This window comes from Bubalus bubalis, chromosome 8, assembly GCF_019923935.1.
Source record: "Bubalus bubalis isolate 160015118507 breed Murrah chromosome 8, NDDB_SH_1, whole genome shotgun sequence".
NCBI lineage: Eukaryota > Metazoa > Chordata > Mammalia > Artiodactyla > Bovidae > Bubalus > Bubalus bubalis.
Genome location: NC_059164.1, coordinates 64,763,343 through 64,769,306, shown reverse-complemented (window position 1 = coordinate 64,769,306; position 5,964 = coordinate 64,763,343).

Sequence of the window (5,964 nt, the reverse complement as noted above, 5' to 3'; positions counted from 1 at the left end):
AAGACACTGAGTATTTTCTCCTCGTGCCAAAAATTTCTTGATTGGCTCTTCTTCACTCCCATCACTACTCATTACTTTTCACCAAGCACCCCTCTCTTAATGCATGTTTTCTCTAAAAAAAAAAACCCCAGGCAAGACTCTGCCAAACTTCCCTTATCTGAATGCATTATGCCTCTTATACTTTACACGTAACTCTGACAAAGGCCAGGGAGTGAGATGATGAATAAACAAATTGGCTGAAAAATCAGAGTTGTTGTAAAATTGGCAGCAGTAAGATAAGCAAGCAGCAAAAACTGGCAATGGTTAAGTAAGCAAACAGTAGTGTCAAAATGGCTGGGCTTAAACTGGCCTCAGAACTTTCTGGCTTTGTGGACAAAACCAAACAAAGGGCACTTCTTGTGGGATTTAGTCATAAGACTCATGTCAGGGAAAGTTTCATGTGTTTCATGGTTGGTTGGGTTTTGTCGTGTCTTTGCATAGGTCCTACCCACATTTTTTAATAGCACTCACTGGTTTTGCGTATGGTAAAAGTTAAAATAAATGGTGGGTTAGAGAGTCCCTGAAAGAAAGATTGTCATTCCTCATGTCAGTCACTCCATACTGGCCTCCTTGTTCTTCTTCAAGTGTACAAAGCACTTTCCCATCTTAGTTTGAACATTTTTTTCTCTCTGCCTAAAATAACCTTCCCAAAATACTTAGAGTGTTTTTCAGTTCAGTTCAGTTCAGTCACCCAGTTGTGTCTGACTCTTTGCAACCCCATGAATTGCAGCACGCCAGGCCTCCCTGTCCATCACCAGCTATCGGAGTTCACTCAAACTCATGTCCATCGAGTCAGTGATGCCATCCAGCCATCTCATCCTCTGTTGTCCCCTTCTCCTCCTGCCCCCAATCCCTCCCAGCATCAGGGTCTTTTCTAATGAGTCAACTCTTCTCATGAGGTGGCCAAAGTACTGGAGTTTCAGCTTTAGCATCAGTCCTTCCAAAGAACACCCAGGGCTGATCTCCTTCAGAATGGACTGGTTGGATCTCCTTGCAGTCCAAGGGACTCTCAAGAGTCTTCTCCAACACCACAGTTCAAAAGCATCAATTCTTCAGCTCTCAGCTTTCTTCACAGTCCAACTCTCACATCCATACATGACCACTGGAAAAACCATAGCCTTGTACCCCTCATTTATTTGGGTTTCTGTTCAGAGAGGTCTTCCCTACTGCCCTTTTCTAAACTATCTCACAAAACTTACTATCCCATTACCTCACTTATTCTTCATGGTTCTTGATTCTTGGCACTATGTTAAACGTTTTTTGATATATTTATCTGTTCACCAAACTTTCAAGTTGGGAGTCTTATCTTTATGCTTTGTTAGCACCTCTACGGTGCTACTTGAAACAATCAAGACATAGTATATTAAGTCTCTAAAGTTTCAAATGCCAGACACTGGCTTGTGAGGAAGGCACTGAACTCTTGACTACCACATCTCAGATACATGTGGAGCCCCTTCCGTGGGCCAAGAACAACTCAGGATGCTGGAAACAAGCTGCACCCCCCTTCTCTGCTTTGGTTTTCTTCATAGCACTTCTTACTTTCTAGCATGTTATGATTTGTTTACTGTCTGTCTCTTTCCCTATCTCCGAGAATGTACATTCCACTAGGGCAGATATTTTTCTCTCCTTTGTCTGCTGTCATATTCCAGAACTTAGAATTGTGCCTGGTATGGAGAAAATGCTTCAATTCAGTATGATTCAGTCACTTGGTCATATCCGACTCTTTGTGACCCCATGGACTGCAACACGCCAGGCTTCCCTATCCATCACCAACTCCTGGAGCTTGCTCAAACTCGTGTCCATCGAGTCGGTGATGCCATCCAACCATCTCATCCTCTGTCGTCCCTGTCTCCTCCTACCTTCAAGCTTTCCCAGCATCAGGGTCTTTTCCAATGAGTCAGCTCTTAGCATCAGGTGGCCAAAGTATTGGAATTTCAGCTTTAGCATCAGTCCTTCCAATGAATACTCAGGACTGATTTCCTTTAGGATGGACTGGTTGGATTTCCTTGCAGTCCAAGGGACTCTTAAGAATCTTCTCCAACACCACAGTTCAAAAGCATCAATTCTTCAGCACTCAGCTTTCTTTATAGTCCAACTCTCACATCCATACATGACTACTGGAAAAACCACAGCTTTGACTAGATAGATGGACCATTGTCCGCTATGTCTCTGCTTTTTAATATGCTGTCTAGGTTGGTCATAGCTTTTCTTCTAAGGAGCAAGCATCTTTTAATTTCATGGCTGCAGTCATCATCTGCAGTGATTTTGGAGCCCAAGAAAATAAAGTCTCTCACTGTTTCCACTGTTTCCCCATCTATTTGCCATGAAGTGATGGGACCAGATGCCATGATCTTAGTTTTCTGAATGCTGAGTTTTAAGTCAATTTTTTCACTTTCCTATTTCACTTTCATCAAGAGGCTCTTTAGTTCTTCTTCACTTTCTGCCATAAAGGTGGTGTCATCTGTGTATCTGAGGTTATTGATATTTCTCCTGGCAACCTCAAGAAAACACTTGGTAAATAGTTATTGAAGAAATGAATGGGGATGAGTTGAACCTCTGTGCTTTTTACAAAAGATATTTCTCTATATTCAATAAGTTAATATTATTCCATCTGGTATATTTTGCTCATTTCTTCACAGGACTTTAATTTTTTCACTTTTATACTCATTTCTTCTAGTTTTTAGCTTCTCTTCTGTTCAGAAGAAAAGAGCTGTTACCTAAAAATGTGTTTAAATTATCTTCTGATATTGTTTGTAGCTAAACCAGCTCCATTAAAACACGCATGGGTGTGTGTGCACACACAAACACACACACCCCACCACCACCAAGCAATGCATTGCAGTTTTATAGCAATCTTCGTAGTTTGTGCCAGGAAAATAACAGTCCCCTGTGGTCAGAGATTTTTTTTTTTTAATGGTCATCTGTCATTAATATAAGGGTTTCCTGATTAGCTTTGTCAGTTTAGTATTAGATAAGGAAAAAGAAGAATGGGATCCAATTTTAACTTATATAAAAATTAGACATTTAAATCAAATTGAATTTGTGTGTGTGTGTGTGTGTGTGTGTGTGTATAATCAGTGGCTAGTTGTGATTTTACCATAAATCCCAGTATTTGGGCTTGGCAGCCTAGGAAATCTGTCCATCAAGCATATTGTTCTCTTTACAGGTCCCAAATGAGAAGTGGAGCTCCCTTTACCTTACCCTTATTTCCTTTTCTAATTTATAACATGCTTTCTTACTTCTCCATGCACTTCCCTCCAGAAACCTGGAATGCTGCCTACTTTTCAGTAAGAAAATTTATGTAGCAATGTCCTATTTCTCTTTTTGTCATGGCTGCCAAATTAGAATTCCCAAGTTGAGTTTAGAGTTTGTGAGTTTATGCATATCAATGTTTTTGCAGTTTTTTTTCTATAGTCTTAGTTTTATAGTCCTTTTTATTTATTCTTTTTCAGTGATTTTAGTTACATACTAATGTAAAGTCAAAGGAAAAGACAAAGTTATAAATAAGCCAAGTGGGCTCCAAAATTACTGTGGACCATGACTGTAACCATGAAATTAAAAGATGCTTGCTCCTTGGAAGAAAAGCTATGACAAACCTAGACAGTGTATTAAAAAGCAGAGACATTACTTTGCCGACCAAGGTCCATATAGTCAAAGCTATGGTTTTTCCAGTAGTCATGTATGGATGTGGAGTTGGACCATAAAGTAGGTCGAGTGCCAAAGAATTGATGGTTTCAAACTGTGGTGCTGGAGAAGACTCTTGAGAGTCCCTTGGACTGCAAGTAAATCAAACCAGTCAATCCTAAAGGAAATTAGTCCTTAATATTCATTGGGAGGGGGGAGGAGCCAAGATGGCGGAGGAGTAGGGCGGGGAGAACACTTTCTCCCCCACAAATTCATCAAAAGAGCATTTAAACGTCAAGTAAATTCCACAAAACAACTTCTGAATGCCGGCAGAGGACATCAGGCACCCAGAAAAGCAGCCCAACTCTTTGAAAGGAGAGAGAAGAAATACAGCTCCATCCACCAGAACATCGACACAAGCTTCCCTAACCAGGAAACCTTGACAAGCCACCTGTACAAACCCACACACAGCGAGGAAACGCCACAATAAAGAGAACTCTACAAACTGCCAGAATACAGAAAGGACACCCCAAACTCAGCAATTTAAACAAGATGAAGAGGCAGAGGAATACCCAGCAGATAAAGGAACAGGATAAATGCCCACCAAACCAAACAAAAGAGGAAGAGATAGGGAATCTACCTGATAAAGAATTCCGAATAATGATAGTGAAATTGATCCAAAATCTTGAAATTAAAATGGAATCACAGATAAATAGCCTGGAGGCAAGGCTTGAGAAGATGCAAGAAAGGTTTAACAAGGACTTAGAAGAAATAAAAAAGAGTCAATATATAATGAATAATGCAATAAGTGAAATTAAAAACACTCTGGAGGCAACAAATAGTAGAATAACAGAGGCAGAAGATAGGATTAGTGAATTAGAAGATAGAATGGTAGAAATAAATGAATCAGAGAGGATAAAAGAAAAACGAATTAAAAGAAATGAGGACAATCTCAGAGACCTCCAGGACAATATTAAACACTACAACATTCGAATCATAGGGGTCCCAGAAGAAGAAGACAAAAAGAAAGACCATGAGAAAATACTTGAGGAGATAATAGTTGAAAACTTCCCTAAAATGGGGAAGGAAATAATCACCCAAGTCCAAGAAACCCAGAGAGTCCCAAACAGGATAAACCCAAGGCGAAACACCCCAAGACACATATTAATCAAATTAACAAAGATCAAACACAAAGAACAAATATTAAAAGCAGCAAGGGAAAAACAACAAATAACACACAAGGGAATACCCATAAGGATAACAGCTGATCTTTCAATAGAAACTCTTCAAGCCAGGAGGGAATGGCAAGACATACTTAAAATGATGAAAGAAAATAACCTACAGCCCAGATTATTGTACCCAGCAAGGATCTCATTCAAGTATGAAGGAGAAATCAAAAGCTTTTCAGACAAGCAAAAGCTGAGAGAATTCTGCACCACCAAACCAGCTCTCCAACAAATACTAAAGGATATTCTCTAGACAGGAAACACAAAAATGGTGTATAAATTCGAACCCAAAACAATAAAGTAAATGGCAACGGGGTCATACTTATCAGTAATTACCTTAAACATAAATGGGTTGAATGCCCCAACCAAAAGACAAAGACTGGCTGAATGGATACAAAAACAAGACCCCTACATATGTTGTCTACAAGAGACCCACCTCAAAACAGGGGACGCATACAGACTGAAAGTGAAGGGCTGGAAAAAGATTTTCCATGCAAATAGGGACCAAAAGAAAGCAGGAGTAGCAATACTCATATCAGATAAAATAGACTTTAAAACAAAGACTGTGAAAAGAGACAAAGATGGACACTACATAATGATCAAAGGATCAATCCAAGAAGATATAACAATTATAAATATATATGCACCCAACACGGGAGCACCGCAGTATGTAAGACAAATGCTAACAAGTATGAAAGAAGAAATTAACAATAACACAATAATAGTGGGAGACTTTAATACCCCACTCACACCTATGGATAGATCAACTAAACAGAAAATTAACAAGGAAACACAAACTTTAAACGATACAATAGACCAGTTAGACCTAATTGATATCTATAGGACATTTCATCCCAAAACAATGAATTTCACCTTCTTCTCAAGCGCACATGGAACCTTCTCCAGGATAGATCACATCCTGGGCCATAAAGCTAGCCTTGGTAAATTCAAAAAAATAGAAATCATTCCAAGCATCTTTTCTGACCACAATGCAGTAAGACTAGATCTCAATTACGGGAGAAAAACTATTAAAAAATCCAACATATGGAGGCTGAACAACACGCTGCTGAATAAC